At 48.9% G+C, this 20,282-nt stretch overlaps 1 protein-coding gene across 1 annotated transcript in view; it reads left to right on the top strand.

Annotated features, from left to right (window-relative positions):
* The first annotated feature begins 12,072 nt into the window (after positions 1 to 12,072).
* The window catches only part of LOC102908604 (isochorismatase domain-containing protein 2B), a 13,519-nt gene continuing 5,309 nt past the window's right edge, over positions 12,073 to 20,282 (top strand). Inside the window, exon 1 of the mRNA XM_076569824.1 lies at positions 12,073 to 12,214. The gene's annotated coding sequence lies outside the window, so the exon portion shown is untranslated. The remainder of the gene's footprint in view (positions 12,215 to 20,282) is intronic.

Genomic DNA, 20,282 nt, shown 5'->3' with positions numbered 1-20,282 from the left:
ACCCTGTCCGCTTGCACGCTGCCAAGTTGATAATGGACTAAACCTCTGAAACTGTAAGCCATCCCCAATTAAATATTTTCCTCTTTAAGGGTTGCCGTGGTCATGGTGTCTCTTCACAGCAATAGAAACCCTGAGACAGTGTTAGGGCTCACTCACACTCCCAAGTGTGACCTCTCTTTCTACAATGCCAGCCCTCCAGGACGCTTGACCCCATCCCCTTGCAGGCATGAGAGGTGAGTTCTGATCTGTGTGTCTACTTCAGAGAACCAAGCCATGCATCCTAGGGCCTCTGCAGTCCCTGAGTGTCTCTCGACTGGGTCCTGAGATCTGTGTGCTTGTGTCAGTGGGGCTTTTGCTTATAAGCCATGGGGCTGCAGCCCGGGCACACAGCCCTGATTCCCCAAGTAGAGACTCAACCATTGGAGGTTCCCCTACAACCAGATTCAGTGGGTAGATGGTAGGCGGCCGGCCCCAAGGTTAGGTTCCAACACCACCCAACGTGTTTTTATTGTGTACCTACTGTATGCCAGACCCCCAAACCCATCACTGAGCAAAGCTAAGGAGAGCCCAAGCCTCTATCTCTGGGGATTAGCCGGAGGGGGTGGGAAATGGTCCAAACAGCCAGGTGTGGTGACACACACCTTTAATCCCAGCACTTGGGAGGCAGAGGCAGGTAGATCTCTGAGTTCAAGGCCAGCCTGGGCTACAGAGCGAGTTCCAGGACAGCCAGGGCTACACAGAAAAACCCTGTCTTGAAAAAAGAAACAACAACAACAATACCAATAAAAACCGGCCCAAATACATGTGTCACGGAACATGGCTGTAGTTTCAGCACTTGGACACCTGAGACAGGAGGACTGTTTGGAGTGTGACGCCAGCCTAGGCTACACAACGAGACCCTGCCTCAATCAAAACAATGAAGTAGACAATAAGGAAGGACACCACGGTGTGGATGCCCCTCAGAAAGAAGATGGAGGTGGGGAGTGGTCACAGTAAAAACCCGACCCGGGCATCGGGCTGGACGTCCAGCTGAAGAAATGTCCAGGCCCCACAGGGAGTGAGTGAATAGGATCCTCAGGGGCTTGAGTTCAGGGATGTTTCTCTTTCTTTACTATTGTCCAGTGGTGATGATTAGCTCCTTCCTGGCCCTCCTGCCTCCGCCTCCTAAGTGCTGAAATTGTGGGTGTGGACCACTATGCCCGACTAAGAGCCCATTTTCCTTACCGGCTGTCAATCGCCCTTGTTGATGACAGCGATGGTGAGGATGAAGGTGATGATAAAGGTACTTATGGTGGTGACTGTGGTGGCGATTGGTGCAAGGAATTTTTTTTGGTGGGGAGGGTGGAGAAATAAACACCTGCTCCCCCTTCCCAAACAGGGCTCCAAAGAAAGACTGAGTAGCAATTTCATGGAGATTCAATTTAGGGAGTCAGTGAGATTATGGGATCTATTTATAGAGCAGAGGGAGGGATTACTTCCAGGACCTTGGGTGACCCCAAAACAGCCTCCCCATCACCAAATCTCACCCCAGCATGAGTGAGGACTTCCCCATAGCTGTAGACATGGGCTGTCCTCTTCACTTTGTCTTCCATAGGTATACTCCGTCATCTCCCGGGACCGCAGACCGTGGGACATACAACTAAGAAGGGAGCTCGGAAACAGGGGACTGGACTGCTCTTCCGTATATAATCCAGACAGCTTGGTTACTTTGTATCTTTGGGCTGTTGCACCTGGTCTCTCCCTCTCCCCTCCCCTCCCTGTTGATGTTGGTATTTTACCCTTTTGGGGGGGCCACCACCCAGCTCCTAAGTAAATCACACATGGAGGCTTGTTATTACTTATGAATGCCCAGCTTTAGCTTGGCTTAGTTTCTAGCCAGCTTTCCTTTTTTGGTGGGGTTTGTTTTTTTGGGGGGGGCGGGTTTGTTGGTGGTGGTGGTGGTGGTTGTTTTTCGAGACAGGATTTCTCTGTGTAGCTTTCCTAGAACTCACTCTGTTGACCAGGTTGGCTTCGAACTCACAGAGATCCACCTGCCTCTGCCTCCCGAGTGCTGGTATTAAAGGCGTGTGTCACCACCGCCTGGCCAGCTTTCCTTATCTTAAATAAGCCTCTGGGCTTTTCCTTTTCTATTCCTATATACCTTTCTTTGTTTCTGACTCTGTGACTGGCTGTGTAGCTGAGTGGCTAGCCCCTGAAGTCCTCCTCCTTCTCTGGATGCTAGATTTCTCCTTTTTGTCCAGATTTCTCCTTCTAAATATTCTCTCTGCCTGCCAGCCCTGCCTATCCTTTCTCCTGCCTTGCTATTGGTCAGTTCTTTATTAGACCATCAGGTGTTCTAGACAGTCACAGTAACACAGCTTCACAGAGTTAAACAACACAACATAAACAAAAGTAACACACTTTAAAATAATATTCTACGACATTTCCCCTTTTTTGTCTAAATAAAAGTGAAAGGGTTTTAACTTAAACATGGTAAGACTATATACAATAACACTTATCAAGTAAGGATTATATTCATGATATTCTGTCCATCTGTAGTTAGCATATTTAGAGAAAATAATGCGTTATCTATCCTATCTTAGTGAATCCAAAATTTTACACCTAATTTACTTTCTATCATAACTAAGGAAAACTGTAACTATAACCATCTAGTCTTCAACTCCATCAAAGATCCAGAAGGGTGTAATATTATCTAACAACAGAGACTGCCTGGACAGTCACCCAAAGTTCCTCTGCAGTGTTGGGGCATCCATCTTCAGCCTACAGACCTGAAGTATCTGGCAGACTTTTCTATAAAACAGGAATTTTGAAAGATTGTCCTGCCTTGTTTTGGCAAAGTTCAACAGTCTTTTTTCCTGTGTGTCCTGCATGTCCAGTCTGCTCAGCAGTCAAAGGCAAGAGCAGTTCCTTGGCCCAGTGGCTAGCCTTGCCACCGTGAAAGCAAACTCCATAAGAAGTTTCTTCAATGCCCATCATCTCTGAAGTAAATTGGTGCTGCCAAGAGCAGATGTGTCTCATTGTCATGAAAAGCTCTAAGTAAATGAAACATTTTATGTGCCATGTTCTATAGGTCTTTGAAGTATTTGAAGACCATCTATCTAAACTATATCTATTTAATCTAGAAAACATCCATAACATATCTACAAATTTGATTGTTATGAATGACTAACTACTGACCTATGTTTCTTGATTATCCTATATAGTTTATAATAATAACTTTCAAAAACTAGAACTTTATCCTACATTTTCAAATGAACTGCATAGACACAATACCCCAAACAAAAATAGAAACATACATATAATACATTGTAACAAAAACAACCTTAGAATGTTATCAATATACAAAAATCCTTTAAACAAGTGTAGAAACATATATACAGTGTAACAAAAATAACTTTAAATTTGTATCAATATACTATATTCCCTTAAATGATAACAAACATCTATAACCCACTAAATAACAAAAAACCACCCACACACCCAGGTGTTTTAGACAGACACAGTAACACAGCTTCACAGAGTTGAACAAATGCAACATAAACAAATGTAACACACCTTAAAATATTTTTTTTTCCGAGACAGGGTTTCTCTGTGTAGTTTTGGTGCCTGACCTGGATCTTGCTCTGTAGCCCAGGCTGCCCTCGAACACACAGAGATCTACCTGTCTCTGCCTCTCAAGTGGTGGGATTAAAGGCGTGTGCCACCACTGCCTGGCTTAAAATAATATTCTGCTCCCCTCCCCCTCTCCTCACATGACTCAGGGTCATGTCCACTCTGGACTCTCCTGGATGTCCCTGTCCCTGGCTACGCTCCTCCACAAGTCAATAATAAACTTTCTCCTCCACCATACCCAGGAATGGTCATGTCCTTTCCTTTCCTTTTTATTTCCTTTTTCATTCAGTGGTGATGATGGTGATGATGATAATGGTGGTGGTGATGATGATGGTGATGATGGTGATGGTGATGATTATAGTGATCATTCTAATAGTTGGTGGTCATGGTGGTGACAGAGGATAGTACCTACAGTAGTGAGTACCACTTACCATGAGTCAGGTGTAGTACTGAGCACTTGAATATTTATTTGTAATGAGTTAGTGCTCCCTCACATGGGTACCAACTCTTTAAGCTCCCCACCAGTCCAGAAGTAAGGGGCTTAACTAAGGACCTACTCTTCTGTAGGTCGGTAGCTGTCAGCCCAGAAGCTTCCCTCAGGAAATCTTTTCTTTTTTAAAAAGATTTATTTATTATGTATACAGTGTTCTGTCTGCATGTATCCCTGCAGGCCAGAAGAAGGCACCAGGTCTCGTTACAGATGGTTGTGAGCCACCATGTGGTTGCTGGAAATTGAACTCAGGACCTCCGGGAGAGCAGCAAGTGCTCTTAACCTCTGAGCCATCTCTCAGGGAATCTTTGACCCAAGTTTGAGTAAATGGCAGCCCAATACCCCAAGCCCTCCTTCTTCTCCAGGATGCCCAGCCCGGCCTACACTCGGCCAAAGGGAAAACAGGTTTCCTGAGCAGCCCAGAACTGATCTCTTGATCCCCCGGCACCCTCAACAACCTCTCAGGTTCTTTGAATGTTCCCCTCACTTCTGTCCCTGGGGACATGGGCTGCCTTTTGCAGGTTCTTGGCCTCAACAATAAAAAAAAAAAAATTAAAACAGACTCAGAGAGGCACTTGAAAACTATATTGAAGATCTGAGCAGCTACTGAGAAGCAGCAGATGGAAAAGGAAAAATGGATTTGTCTAGAAAGCTGAGCAATAGAAGTCTCATGGTGGTGAGTGGTTTCTTGGGTGAATAAGTAGGTATTTTATCAAAAGGATTATTCTGTTTTGTTTTGTTTGAAACAGGGTCTCGTGTATCCCAGGATGACCTCCAATTCCCTACATATTGGAGGATAACCTTGAACTCTTGACCCTCTTGATTCTGCTCCTGCCTCCCAAGTTCTGGGATTACAGGCATGTGCCACCACGGAACCCAGGGCCTTGTGCATGCTACATAAAAAGTTAATAGTGGCTGGAGAGATGGCTCAGCAGTTAAAAGCACTGGCTGTCCTTCCTGAGGACCTGGGTTCAATTCCCAGCACCCACATGGCAGCTCACAACTGTCTTGTTACTCCAATTCCAGGGGATCTGGCACCCTACTTACACAGACATGCATGCAGGCAAAACACCAATGCACATAAAATAAAAATAAATTACTTAAAACAAGTTAATAAAAAATTAAAAACAGGGGCTGGAGAGATGACTCAGCATTTCAGAGCACTGGCTGCTCTTCCAGAGGTCCTGAGTTCAATTCCCGGCAACCACATGGTGGCTCACAACCATCTGTAATGAGATCTGGTGCCCTCTTGCGGCCTGCAGGGACACATGCAGGCAGAACACTGTATAAATAATAAACAAACAAACAAATAAATAAGTTAAAAGCAACTGAAGGGGGAGCACTAGATGGTTCAGCAGACAAAAGCGATTGCTACAAACCCTGATAACCTGAGTTCAATCCCCAGGACCTACGTAAAGGTGGAAGGAGAGCATCAGCTTCATAGAGCTGTCCTCTGAACTCCACACATGCATGCCGGTGGGCACTCGCACCCACCCGTACACAATAATAATAACTAATCTTTTTAAAGGAAGAGCTCTTTGCCCTAGAATTCTAGGCATACCCATGCTGGGCTCTGCCTCTGCTCCCCAGGGTTCCAGGCCTCCCACATACAAGCCTTTAGGGCAGCCTAGGTAGCAAAAAGCACTTTCCCATGAGCTCTGCCTCAACCTAAAATATCTAGGTCAGAAGTGGCTATCCTCAGCATTTTCCCACACAATACTTCATCCGATCCCCAGGTTCCCCTCAGGCCCTGCTCCCCTGGGGATCACCCTGCATCTCTGTTATGAAGTTTTGTCATCTTATTATGAAACATTTCAAACTTGCAGGAAAGTTCAGACCATCATCTCATGGAATGGGTCTCCAAAAAAAAAAAAAAAAAAAAAAACAGGTCCCAGAGCCAGGCAAGAGGATGGTAGTTCAAGGTCATCCTTGGCTACATATTGAGTTCCAGGGCAGCCTGAGCTACATGAGATGCTGTCCAAAAGAAAGACAGACAGCCGGGCGATAGTGGTGCACGCCTTTAATCCCAGCACTCAGGAGGCAGAGACAGGTGGATCTCTGTGAGTTCGAGGCCAGCCTGGGCTACAGTGAGTTCCAGGACAGGCACCAAAACTACACAGAGAAACCCTGTCTGGAAAAAAAAAAAGAAGAAGAAGAAGTAGAAAGAAAGAAAGGCAGGCAGACAGACAGACAGAAAGAGATAGACAGACAGACAGGCAGACAGACAGACAGACCTAGGCCATCAACAACAGCAGCAGCAGCTCAGCCTCACCTGGGAACTTGTTAGGAATGTGAATTATCAGTCCTTACCCCAGATCTACAAAACCAGAAGTTGGGGTACCAGCCAGGACCCTATGTCTTCTGAAGTGTGCCGAGGTCTTGTCTGTGGCAGGGGCTGCTGGGACTCAGCTCCAGGCTGCCTCCTGCCGCGGCCTGAGTTCTTCTCTGAGACTTCCACTCGGTGAGCTGGGATGCTTGACTTTGCAACAGAAATGAATTTCAGGAAGAGTTGGTAGGAAACGAAGTCGGAGGTTGTTGGGAGGAGAATTTTAACAGAGATTTAAGTGTAGATGTTAAAAGAAAGAGGAGTTTTGGGAAAGGATAGTCCTCATCCAAGTGTGGGTGTGGACTTTTCAAGAGGACCCAGCCCAAGTGTCTTTCTTTTTCTTTCTTCCTCCCTCCCTCCCTCCCTCCCTTCCTTCCTTCCTTTCCTTCTATTTTATGAGATGGAGTTCCACAATTCTGGTGGCTTTTGAGATAGGGTCTCACATCCAGACTGGCCTCAAACTCAATTTATAACTGAGGATGACTTTGAACTCCTGATCTTCCTGCCTCCGCTTCTCAGGTGCTGGGATTACAGTCTATGCGATCTCATCTGGTTTGTTTGTTTGTTTGTTTGTTTGTTTGTTTGTTTGTTTGTTTTGTCGTAATAAGGGTAGAACCCAGGCCTTCATGAATCCTAGGCAAGCACTGTGCCAACAGAGCTACCTCCCAGAGCTGTTCAAAGGGCTTTAAAATGTATTTATTTATGTGTGTGTGTGTGTGTGTGTGTGTATGTATATGTGAGCACTTGTGGACATGCCATAGCCTGTATGTGGGGATCAGAGGATGCTTTGGGGATATTGGTTCTGTCCTACCATTTGTACCCTGGGCATTGAACTCAGGTAATCAGGCATGGCAGCAAATGCCTGGACCTGCTGAGCCATCTCGAGCCCCTCCAAACCTGTCTGTAAAATGTATTTATATATGTGACTATGTGTGTGCCTGCAATAGTTTACGCAGACCACTGGAAAGACCAGGTGAGACATCAGAACACCTGGAAGGTGAGTCACAGGTAACTACGAGCCATCACGTGAGTGCTGGGAACTGAGCTCAGTTCTCTCGAAAGAGCAGTACGCGATCTAACCACGATCCACCCCTCAACTACCTTTCTTTAATGACAAGGCTGGCCTGGAGCTTGCTATGTAGCCGAGAAAGGCTTTGAATGCCTGATCCTCCTGCCTTTATCTGCGGAGTTCAGGGATTTCGGGCGTGGACCGTCATGCTGGGTGTTACTCGGAGCTGGGGAGTCCAGCCCAGTGGTGGTGGTTTAAACGAGCTATCCCCCGAAGCGTCGGACTTTTGAACACTCGTTCTCCAGCCGATGGTGGCACTGTTTGGGAGGTTTAGGAGGTATGGCCTTGTTAGAGGAAGTCTATCGCTAGAGGCAAGCTCTGAGACTTTAAAGACGCTCAGATCTCTAGTTCACTCTACCTTCATGCTCACACTGAAGGATGTCAGCGCTCAGCTTCTGCTCCAGCCGCCATGTCTGCTGCTCAGGGCCTCCGCTCTGCCATCATGGACTATTGTCCTGGAAGCCAAAGTCACCTTTTCTTCCATAAATTGTCTTAGTCTGGAGGCTTAATCACCACAACAGGAAAGTAACTAGCACACAGGGCTTTGTACATTCCAGGCAAGCACTCCACCACTGAGCGACACACTCACCGCCCCCCCCCCCTTTTTTTCCAAGGCAGGGTTTCTCTGTGTAGCCCTGGCTGTCCTGCAACTCGATCTGTAGCCCAGGCTGGCCTCAAACTCACAGAGATCCACCGGCCTCTGCCTCCCAAGTGCCAGGAAAGCTCCTACTTTTTGGTAAGCCTCCCCAGGCTGACCTTGAACTTGTTGTAATGCTCTTCCCCATTGACTGAAAGCCCCAGATTGGGGGAGGGGGAGAAAAAGCCTCGAAGCGTGGTGTGTCACACACCTATAATCTCAACACTCAAGAGATGGAGGCAGGAAGCTCGGGAGCTGGTGTGTCACACACCTATAATCTCAACACTTAAGAGATGGAGGCAGGAAGCTCGGGAACTCAAGGACAGCCTCAGCCACACAGTGAGTGTGAGGCCAGCCTAGGATACGTGAGGCCCTGTTTAAAGAGAGAGAAAAAAACACGCATATGTGTGTGCTCATGCACAGACACACAAATAAAATAAAAGTAAGTCTGTTTTTCAAAGAGGGCAGGGCAGCTAGAGAGACGACTCAGCATTAAGAGCAGCTACTGCTCTTTCATGATGATGGGAAAGTCGATGGAACTGGAAAACATATTAAACAGAGTCATTCTGGCTCGGGAAACCGAGCGCTGCATGTCCTTTCTCAGACGTGGATTCCGGCTTTCGATTTTTATATACGTGTGTTGTGTGGGAATGAGTGTGGGTGGAGGCCAGGAAACTAGGAAGGGACCCAGGAGGAGGAGATGCCGTGAGGGAGGAGACGGGAGGGAAGCAGAGCACCTGTGATGTGGAGGGTACAGTGGGAGAGAGGCAGGAAGACCGGGTGGAGAGGAACAGGAGGAACAGGAAGTCAGCCTAAACTCAGTGTGCATGAAAATGCCATCATTTTCATATGTCTGTGCGAATTAATTTATATGCTAATGAAATAACAATATAATAATTTCCGAAAGTGCTCCCCATGAGTAAAGGCGCTTACTGCCAAGCCTGAGGACCTAAGTCTGATGATATCCAGGACCTTCATGGTAGCAAGAGAACGGACGGACTCTCCAGCAGTGTCCTCTGACGTCCACATAGGCACCATGGTGTCTCTCTCTCTCTCTCTCTCTCTCTCTCTCTCTCTCTCTCTCTCTTACACACACACACACACACACACACACACACACACAAATGCAAAAAAAAATTATTTACTTATTTGTTTATTTGTTTAAGAAAAGAGGGTCTGGTGCTGGAGAGATGGCTCAGTGGTTAAGAGCGCTGGCTGCTCTTCCAAAGGACCCAGGTTCAATTCCCAGCAACACATGGCAGCTCAAAGCTACCTGTTAACTCCAGCTCCAGATTCTACACCCTCACCCAGACAAATATGTAGGCAAAACACCATAAAAAGTAGCCAGGCAGTAGTGGCTTTAATCCCAGCACTTGGGAGGCAGAGCCAGGTGGATCTCTGTGAGTTCGAGGCCAGCCTGGGCTACAGAGTGAGTTCCAGGAAAGGCACAAAGCTACACAGAGAAACCCTGTCTCAAAAAAACAAAAAAACAAAAAAAAAGGAAAGAAGAAAGAAAGAGAGAAAAAAAGAAGAGAAGAGAAGAGGAGAGGAGAGGAGGGGAGGGGAGGGGAGGGGAGGGGAGGGGAGGGGAGGGGAGGGGAGGGGAGGGGAGGGGAGGGGAGGGGAGGGGAGGGGAGAGGAGAGGAGAGGAGAAGAGAAGAGAAGAGAAGAGAAGAGAAGAGAAGAGAAGAGAAGAGAAGAGAAGAGAAGAGAAGAGAAGAGGATCCAGAGATGACTTAGCGGTTAAGAACACTGGCTGCTCTTCCAGAAGACAAGGGTTCAGTTCCTCTGCAACTCCAGTTGCAGGGGGACCCGATGCCCTCTTCTGGCCTCCGGGTGCACTGCATGCATGTGGTGCACAGGCACACGGGCAGGCAAAACACCCATACACCTAAAATCAAAATAAATAAATAATTTTTAAAAGAGGGGGGCAGGCATGGTGGCACAAACCTTTAATCCCAGCACTCAGGAGGCAGAGGCAGGCGGATCTCTGTGAGTTCGAGGCCAGTCTGGTCTCCAAAGCGAGTTCCAGGTCAGGCTCTAAAGCTACACAGAGAAACCCTGTCTCGAGGGGGCGAAAAAAACACTGGGATAATAAACCGGGCCCAGACTCCTCTATCTTGGACCACAGCCCCAGAGCCTGCTAGGCCCAGAGCTCACCTCTGGTCCTTTTAGGGACTCCTTGAACTTTCAAATCTCTTCCCAGTGGCATCCCAGCACAGGCTGCTCCCCTCCCCCACCCCGCTCTTCTCTGCCTGGTGTCTGGGCTCTCAATAGTCCCTCAATTCCACTGAGCACCGCTCTGGGCCTCAGGACTTGGTGATGGGGCTCATCAGCAGACAAAGTAGAGAAGATCCCCAACTCGTGGAGCTCAAGTCGTGCGTGTGAGCGAGAGAGCACACACACACACACACACGTGCACGCACACACACACACACACACACACACACACGTGCACGCACACCAACACACAAGAACCTGCAGAGAGTTTCAGACATACAGATGAATTTCCAATTTCTGGTTGGAAGGAGTGCTGTGATATAAATAAAATGTGCTGCTGACTAACTCCATCATCGCCTGGTCAGAGAAGGCCTGGAGGGCCCAGCAGAAGCAGGCTCTGGGGAAGCCTGGAGTCCAGGAGCAGGAGCAGCACACAAAATGCCTGGATTGGGACCCTGGGGAGGCCAGTGTGGCTGGAGTACAGACCGGAAAGGATGGGAAGAATTTGGATTGTGTTTTTATTGGTATTTTGTTTTATTTTTGTTGGTTAGTTGGCTAGTTGGTTTGTTGATTTTTGTTTTGTTTGAGACAGGGTCTCAGGATGCAGTTGAATTCACTATCCTGGGAGACCAACCTTGAACTTATGCTCCGATTACCTTCCATTTTCCAGGTGCTGGGATTACTGTCCGCTCCACTTCCCCCACATATACAGTGCTGGGTAAATAAATGAATACTGTATAAATACGGCTTCCCTCAAGCCAGGCAAGCACTCTACCACCTGAACTACATTCCCAGCCTTTTTGTTGGTTTGTCTGTGGGACAGGGTCACACACCCTGTAGCCCAGGCTAACCTGGGACTCTATGTAGATATAACTCTGGCAGGCCTCAAGCTCTTCCCCAAAATGATCCCTTCTACCCCAGCCTCTCAAATGCCGGGCTTACAGTTACCCACCCTGCCTAGCCTTTTTCTCATATCTTGAAATCAAAGAAATCCTCCTGCCTTCGCTTCTGAGCGCGTGGGATCGTGAACATAAGCACCACACTCAGCTTTTGTTTTGTTTTGTTGTTTTGTTTCTCCCTTATTCCTTGAACTCAAGACAATCCTCCAGCTGGGATTACAGGCATGAGCCACTATACCAGGTTTATGTATTTGGATGGAAAACTCTGTCTCTTTTAACCCCCATTTCTAAATACAGAGTCAACTTATCGGACCACCCAAGGCGGTAAGTGCTGAATACACGGAGAAAGGAGAAAACAAATCGGCTAGCAGGGGGCGAAATGTCCCAGGGTCTCCTCTTAGTAGGCATGTTCCTTTGTAGTCCCGGTTTTTGTTTACAGGCTCTCACTGCGTACGTAACCCTGGCCGGTCTTGAACTGGCAATCTTCCTGCTTCAGCCTGCCTACAGCTAGGTTTGCAGGAGAGCATCACGGCTGCACGCCCCGAGGGAGCGGGTGCTTCCCAGGCTCTTTACAGCAGCCTAGGACAGCCTGCAGCTACTGGCAGCACCCACCCACTCTCCGGGTCAGAGGCTGAGCTCTCAGCCAGAGCCCGCCCTCCGTGGATTCCCATTGGTCAGATCCACTGTATTCCCCCCTCTCGAGCTTCTGCAGACCAATCAGATTAACGGAAATGAGAGCGCAGCAGAAGCGTCTATGCGTTGGCCAGAGGCGTGGGACAGAGTGAGGCAAGCACCAATTGGGTGGCTCGGCACGGGGAAACAGGGGCGGGGCGGTGACCCAAGGCTCGGCCCACGTGTCCACACAGGGCAAAAAGGAGACCCAGTCCGGAGTCCGTGGGAATCCAGAATAGTCACAGGACTTGTTAGGAAGGGGACCGGATTCGAACCTGGGACTTTCGGGGTAAGTCCCGTTCGCGGAGCGCGCGCTGCTTGTAAACCCACCGTCCCACTGTTCAGCCCAGGAAACGGAAGCCTGGCGGGGCGTCGGGCCGTGGACCCGCGGGGAGGGACTCCAGCCCTCTCCCGAACCAACTTTTGCATCAGTCAGCCCCGCGAGTGGGCTAACCCAGGAAGGAAAAAGTGGCCCAGAGAGGAATCGAAACTCACCCAGGGTCACACAAGGCACCTCCGAGCTCTGTCCCCAGCCCATCTCCATCAGATCTGGCAGTAGTGGAGAGCTGAGCCCAAGGCGTCAAGAAGGCCAGGCAAGTGCGCTCTGTCACCGAACTGCAGCCCCAGCCCCCTCCCCTCTTTGAAACATACATGCCACAAGTAGCACGCAGCCCCAGTGCGGAGAGGTCAGGTGAATTTCCACCAAGTGGACTCCCAGCTGTAAACCGTTCTAATCCGGAAGTGGAGTGTCAAACTGGGAGCGACGTTGGACACCTGTAGTTCGCTAGGACATAGGAGGTAGAGGCAGGAGGATCAGGAGTTCAAACCAGGCTCGGCTACATGGCAAGTTCCCGGTCAGCCTAGGATACATTGACACCCTGCCTGCCATCCATCCATCCGTCCATCCACCCACCCACCCACCCATCCATCCTTCCTTCCATCCATCCACCCACCCATCCATCCATCCATCCATCCATCCATTAACTAATTACATCCATTAATTAAGGACACAGCCAAAGTCAAATTTCCTTCACACTGTGTGCCTCCCAGAAATGGTTCCCAAGCCAAGTGCCCCACCCTTGAGACATATGCCTTAAAAACGTGTGTGTGTGTGTGTGTGTGTGTGTGTGTGTGTGTGTGTGTGTGTGTGTGTATATAGACTTGACTCAGTGGTTAAGAGCTCTTGTTACTCTTACAGAAGACCTGGGTTCGGTTCCCAGCACCAAAAAGTTCCAAGGGATCTGATGTGCTTTTCTGGCCTCTGCAGACAATGCATGCATTCATGTCATGACAAACAATCATACAAAATAAACCTAATACACACACACACACACACACACACACACACACACACACACACACACATGCGTTCCCTGGGATCCACATGATGGAAGGAGAGAACTGACTCCCTCAAGTCAGCCCCTGACCCCCACATGGGCACCATGGCATGGACGCCCTCTCCCATCTATAAACTAAATAAATAAATGGAGATTTTTAAGAAAACTAAAAACCTATGTTTGCCAGTTTGGGGTGGCACAGATGGAGTATTCCATACCATGCTTTTCACGTCTTGTGAGCGCTTTTCATTGGTGTTGAAGACCTTCTTTGCAATGATTTCCAGCTACAAAGAATCCGTAGTTTGAACTGGACCGGCTGCAGGCTTGTAATCCCAGCTACTCTGGAAGCCTTAGCAGGAAAATTGCAAATTGAATTCCAGGCCCTGCTGGGCAGCTTAGCAAGATTGTGTCTCAAAGTCAACAGTGTTGAGCCTGACCCCTAGCACTGAGTGCATAAACTGTCTTTGATGATGCAGGCTTATAATTCTAACACTCCGCGGTGGAAGTTGGAGGATCAGAAGGTCAGGGTCATGCTTAGCCACGTAGTGGAAAAGAAATAGAAAAGGAAAAGTATTATCACAGCACGGTGACTCTGTACCCGTAATCCCAGGATTTAAACCGATAGGACAGAAGGGTTGCCGTGAGTCCGAGGCCAGCCTTGACTTCATGGGAAGCTATCTGCTTTACAGCCACGTGGATAAGAATGGATAGAATACCATGGGTCATTAGGAGTCTCTAAATGCTTGTGTAAGGCATTGTGGGTCACCAGGTGGCCAGGCTGCAAGTGTCCACAGTCTGGGAAATGTCTATATTTATGCTCGACTCTGTCACCGGAGCCCCGTCAGAGTCCTGTGGTTAATAATCTGGTCCCTGTCAGATAAATACTTAGGGACGGACTTCTGGATCAGAAGATTTGTGTCCCTGTCAATTTAAGGGCAGTGACCATACTCTTTCCAGTGCAAAGACAAGTTCACGCTCTGACACCCGTCAGTCTGTGAGACATTCTGAGCCTCCAGTTTTGACCCTCTGGGACTTCTTGCTGCCTTCAGCCAACTCCCAGGTCCTTGCACGCCTCCATGTGACCCTCCAGCTCGGGAACGTCTCTTGGTGCCAGCGTGTCCCTTGCCGGTGCTCAGGACCAGGAGACAGCCCCGGGAGTGAGAAGGGGCCCTCCAGGGACTGGGTAGATCGCTCAGTGGATAAAGTACTTGCCACTCAAGCGTGGGGAGTTCAGGGTCCTCAGCACCCACGTAAAGCCAGACACGGTAGCGTATAACTGTAATTCCAAAACTCATAGTGGGAGATGGGCGGCAGAGACGGGAGACTCCCCAGGAGTTCCCCGGCCAGGTAGCCTGACTTGTGCAGTAGCAGACAACAGACTTTATCTCGGCGTGGAAGGTGGCAGCCAACACCTGAGGCTGTACTTGGAGATCCACGTGTACATGTTCCCGCTGAGACACGGGACTCTGAATCTAGAGCCTCGTGGCCGCGCGGGCCGGGCTTGCTTCTCGGTTCTCGGGACTGGGCGAAGGTGCGGAGTCAGGGAAGTGGCCGCCAGTTTTGCACCTGGTTCCCACAGGCTGTTTTTGCTGGCTGTTGGCGTTGTCACAGAGTGTGTGTTCATTCTTCACTGGACCAACCTAAACACGTTATGCAATCTTAAATTTCCTATTGCTTAGCTTTTCGGTGGCAAGGTCACTATGCAGTCCTGGCCAGCCTCCAACTCTTGGCACAGCCACCCGGATGCCTCACCGTGCCTCCACCTTTATTCTAATTTTATAGCACTTAATTTCATTTCTTTAAAAAAGAGGGATGCTGGATCCAGCGCCCATATGGTGGCAAATAGCTGTGAAACTCCAGCTCCAGGCGATTTGACACCCTCTTCTGGCCGCTGTGGGTACTGCATCCATGTGGCCCACAGACTTACACGTGTACCCAGAAAGTAAAAAGAAATATATCTTAAAAATCAAAAATGAAGAGGGGGCTGGGGCATGGTGAGACACACCTTTAATCCCAGCACTCAGAAGGCAGAGGCAGGAGGATCTCTGAGTTCAAGGCCAGCCTGGTGTATAGAGCAAGTTCCAGAACTCAGGGCTACACAGAGAAACCATGTCTCGGGGGAAAAACAAACAAACAACTCTTAAGCCCACAATGAACTAGTTAATCACAATATGACAAATGCCGTGAGATGTCTCAAGAAACCTGACCTCGTGAAAGCAAGGTCTGCAGACCTCTCCCTGAGAATAAAAAGACAAAATTACCTTTATTTTGAGAGAAGGTTGCATGTAGCTCAGCAGCTCAGAATTCACTAGTAGCAGAGAAAGACTGCCTCCATCTCCAGAGTCCTGGGGTCCCAGCCTGCCCATCTGCCACCACACACAGTTTGTGTGTGTGTGTGTGTGTGTGTGTGTGTGTGTGTGTGTGTGTGTGTGTGTGTTCGTGCACATCCACAGCACGCGTGTGGAGATCAAGGGACAGCCTCAGATGTTGGCCTGGCTTGAGCCAGAACCTGTGTCCGCTCTCTGAGACTCCGAATTCCACGGAGTGATAAATCAGGAAGGAACACAAACAGTAGGCAGGAGCTGCAGAGCGAGCCCAGCTGGGACTGTGCAGTACCTCAGCGCCCAGTGATAACCCGGCCTCCCGGGGTTGGGCCGGCACCTGCCACGGCTTGTGAGGCCTCGGGGCCCTGGGTGTACAGACAGACACCGTGACAAAGCACTTCAGGCACGCCTCGGTCTCGCCTGGCATTTGAGCCCCAGGTCCTTTGAGGACTCAGTTTTCTTCCTTGTAAAAGTATAATAAAAAAATATATATATATATCTATATATATATGGAAGGAGGTGGTTTACAGGGCAGGTGGCTTCACCAGCCTGTGCCTTTCATTTTCTTTTTCTTCCTTCCTTCCTCCCTCCCTCCCTCCCTTCCTCCCTCCCTCTCTCCCTCTCTCCCTCCCTCCCTCCCTCTCTCTCTCTTTTTTCTAATTGTGGTAAGATACACGCAGAATTTACACTCTTAGGGCCCAGGCTTGATTCCCAACACCTACATGGCAACTCATAACCATCGGTAACTCCAGTTCCAGTGAATCCGACATGCTTTTCTGGCCTTTGTGGGCACTGCACGTACATACAGGCAAAACACCCATACACATACAATTAAAAAATAAATATATAGTCTTTCAGTGGTGGCGCAAGCCTTTAATCCCAGCACTTGGGAGGCAGAGGCAGGGGACTCTCTGTGAGTTCAAGGCTAGCCTGGTCTACAGAGTGAGTTCTAGGACAGCCAAGGTTACACCGGGGGAAAAAAAACAATAAATAAAAATAATTATATATATTTATTTAAATTGATCCACTTAGGCTGGGGAGATTGCTCATTCAGTAAATACTTGCCATATACATAAGAGGAGGATCTGAGTCCCATGCTCAGCACCCACATAGAAACCAGGGCTAAGCCTGAGCCCATGTAATCCAAACACTGGGAGGGGGAAGGCTGGGGGATTCCTGGGGCTCAGTGTCCTGCCAGTCTAGCTGAATATAGGAGCCCCAGGTCCCAGGGGGAGACCCTGTCTCAAAATACAGAGTAGGTGGGCTTCTGAGCAAAGACACGCATGTTTGGCCTCTGGCCTCCACACATGTGTGCATCAGAAGAGGGGAAGGAAAGGTTTCTCTCAAACAACTTAGTTTTTGAACAGGGGGTCTCAGTAGCCCAGGTTGGCCTCCCGCTCACTGCATCACAGAAGGTGGCGTTGATTCCTGCCTTGGCCTTCTGAGCACTGGGTTTGCCGGGATTTCAGGTGTACGCCACCTCAGTGAGTTTACGTGGTTCTGGGGCAAGCGCTCCGTCAACTGAGCCACATTCCTAGTCTTCTCAAGGCGTTTGCGAAGGCACGGGTGGCCATTGGCATGTCCGCCATGTGCACAGCCGTCACGGTTAACCTAGGTCCAAAACATTTGTATTCCCCCAAATGGAAAGAAACCTTGTAGTCGTTAACAGTGACCTAAATTCTCCCTGCTCCATCCCACGCCTGTGTGCATTTCTGGTGTTAACTATTCTGTACACTTCTGGTTTTGTTTTATTGTCATTCTTTCTAGCTTTTTATTTATTTGTTTTGTTTTTTCGAGACAGGGTTTCTCTGTGTAACTTTGCACCTTTCCTGGAACTCCCTTTGGAGACCAGGCTGGCCTCGAACTCACAGAGATCCACCTGGCTCTGCCTCCCAAGTGCTGGGATTAAAGGCGTGCGCCACCACCTCCCAGCTGTTTCTAGCTTTTTAAAAAAGTGATTTCGTGTGTGTGTGTGTGTGTGTGTGTGTGTGTGTGTGTGTGTGAACGTTTTGCCTGCATGCATGCCTAGTGCCCAGAGAATTCAGAAAACGGCATTGGATCCCCTGGAACTAGGGTTACTGACGGTTTTGAGTCTCCACGTGGGTTCTGGGAATCAAACCCTGGTCTTCTGTGAGAGCAACAAGTGCTCTTAACCACTGGGCCATCTCTCCAGCCCCGCATGTACTTATTTTATAAGGTGTGTGTGTGTGTGTGTGTGTGTGTGTGTGTGTGTGTGTGTGTACGTGTGTACGTGTACCAGGCTTTTTTTTTTGGGGGGGGGGGGGTTGCACCAACCAGCAGCTCCCAAAGCATGACACAGAGACTTATTAGTTATGAGTGCTCGACCTTAGCTTAGGCTCGTTTCTTGCTAGCCCTTATAACTTAACCTGTTTCTCTTCGCCTGTGTTTTGCCTCCGGGCGTTTTATCTTTCTGTGTGTCTGGCTGGCGGCTACCTGGCTTCTGGCCCCACGTGTGCCCTCTCTCCCTCTTGTCTCTAGATTTTGTTGTTGGTTGTTTTTTACGCTTTTACTCTTCACTGTTTTGGCTCTTTGGGGGCCCGCCACCCAGCTCCCAAATAAATCACACATGGAAGCTTATTTTTCCTTTTCTTTTCTGATTTTTTTTTTTCAAGACAGGGTTTCTCTGTGTAGCTTTGCGCCTTTCCTGGGACTCACTTGGTAGCCCAGGCTGGCCTCGAACTCACAGAGATCTGCCTGGCTCTGCCTCCCGAGTGCTGGGATTAAAGGCGTGCGCCACCACCGCCCGGCTCTTTTTTGATTTTTTGAGACAGGATTTCTCTGTGTAGTTTTGGTGCCTGTCCTAGATCTTGCTCTGTAGACCAGACTGGCCTCAGACTCACAGAGATTCACCTGGCTCTGCCTCCCGAGTGCCGGGATTAAAGGTGTGCACCATCGCCACCCATCTTACCCTTAATTATAAATGCCTGGCCTTAGCTTGGCTTGTTTCTTGCCAGCTGCTTTTCTTAAATTATCCTGTCTATCTTTGGCCTGGGGGATTTTATCTTTCTCTATTCCTGTACACCTTTTCTTCCCTTCTTACTCTGTGTCTGGCTGTGGAGCTGGCCCCTGAAGTCCTCCTCCTTATTCTCATTCTTTCTTTCTCTCCTTCCAGATTTCTCCTCCTATTTATTCTCTCTGCCTGCCATCCCCGCCTATCCTTTCTCCTGCCTCGATATTGGCCATTCAGCTCTTTATTAGACCATCAGGTGTTTTAGGCCGGCACAGTAACACAGCATCACAGAGATAAACAAATACAACATAAACAAAAGTAACACAGCTTAAAATAACATTCTACAGCAAGATTTCTCCTCCTATGTATTCTCTCTGCCTGCCAGACCTGCCTGTCCCTCTCCTGCCTAGCTATGGGCCGCTCAGCTTTTTATTAGACCAATCAGGTGCCTTAGGCAGGCAAGGGGAGACAAATGCAACACTTCTTTACATAATTAAATACATATCATTACATTGTTAAACATATGCAGTGTAGACAAATGTAACACAGTTAAAGCAATATTCTGCAACGTAAACAAATGTAACACAGCTTTGCCTAGTTAAAATAATGTGTGTGGGGTGTGTGGAAGACAGACATATGGAGGTCAGTGGACAACTCTTGGGTGTTGGTGTCTCTTCCACCAGAGTCCAATCAGGCGTGGGTCCGGCCTTAGGTTCATTGGCAGGAGCTTTTACCCACAGAGCCATCTTGCCAGCTCTGGTTTGGGCATCTTGAGACTAGGCAGTCCATGTTACCTTGGAAGTCCTGGAGCTCAAGCCACCCTTGAAAACTCAGCAGTTCTTGCAGCCCTGGGCGCTAGGGTTACTGTGTGAGCCACGTCATGTGGCTTATTCTGGCCATTGCACGTGAAGGGGCCTTGCAGTGTGTACTGGTCTCTTCGACTAAGCATGACATTCTGGGGGTTCTATGCTGTAGCCCATGGTAGGCTTTTGTTACTTTCTGTGGCTTATTACTACCCATTCTGCGGGTGCACCACCCTTTTCTTTACAAGACCCAGAAAGAAGTTCAGCAACAGCGATTTACACATGGGTAAACTGAGGCTGGGAGGAAATATTGGCCAAGCGGGGGAGGTAGGCTTTAAGGATCTCAAAGATTCTGCCCTGGTGGCACATACTTGTTGTCCTAGGAGCCAGGAGGCTGAAGCAAGAAGACTGTAATTTTAAGGGTCAGCCTGGGCTACATAGCAAGACCCTTTAAAGCCAGCCTGGGCTACGTAGCAAAACCCTGTGGCACTTTTTCTTACAGTTTTTTGGGTGTGAGCCTACTCGTTAATGGCTGAGCTATCTCTTCAGCCCTCTGTGGCACTTTTTTATCTCAAAGACAATATCCAAGATCTGTATGTCCCCTGAGCGGGTCACCTTATGCTTAGACCTCAGTTTCCCCATGGGGGTGGAAGCCTGCGGGAGCTCCATTAGGGACAGGTAGAAAGAGGTCACAGCATTACTTACCAACACTGACAGTCTTTGGGGAGGAGAAGAGGAAGAGGCAGTCTGGGGTGGGGGTGGGAACAGGGTGGACGTGCTCAGAGGAGGCTTTGGCGGTCAAGTGTGAGCTAGGCAGGAGAGAGGGAGGGAGGTGTGGGGAGGGAATCCCAGGCCACACAACAGCAGCTGGAAAGGCCAGAGGTAGAGGCAGGAGGATGAAATGTAGGGGCCACAGAACCAA

This window comes from Peromyscus maniculatus, chromosome 1, assembly GCF_049852395.1.
Source record: "Peromyscus maniculatus bairdii isolate BWxNUB_F1_BW_parent chromosome 1, HU_Pman_BW_mat_3.1, whole genome shotgun sequence".
NCBI lineage: Eukaryota > Metazoa > Chordata > Mammalia > Rodentia > Cricetidae > Peromyscus > Peromyscus maniculatus.
Note: the sequence above shows the minus strand (reverse complement) of the source record. Positions and strands in the feature narration are given on the sequence as shown.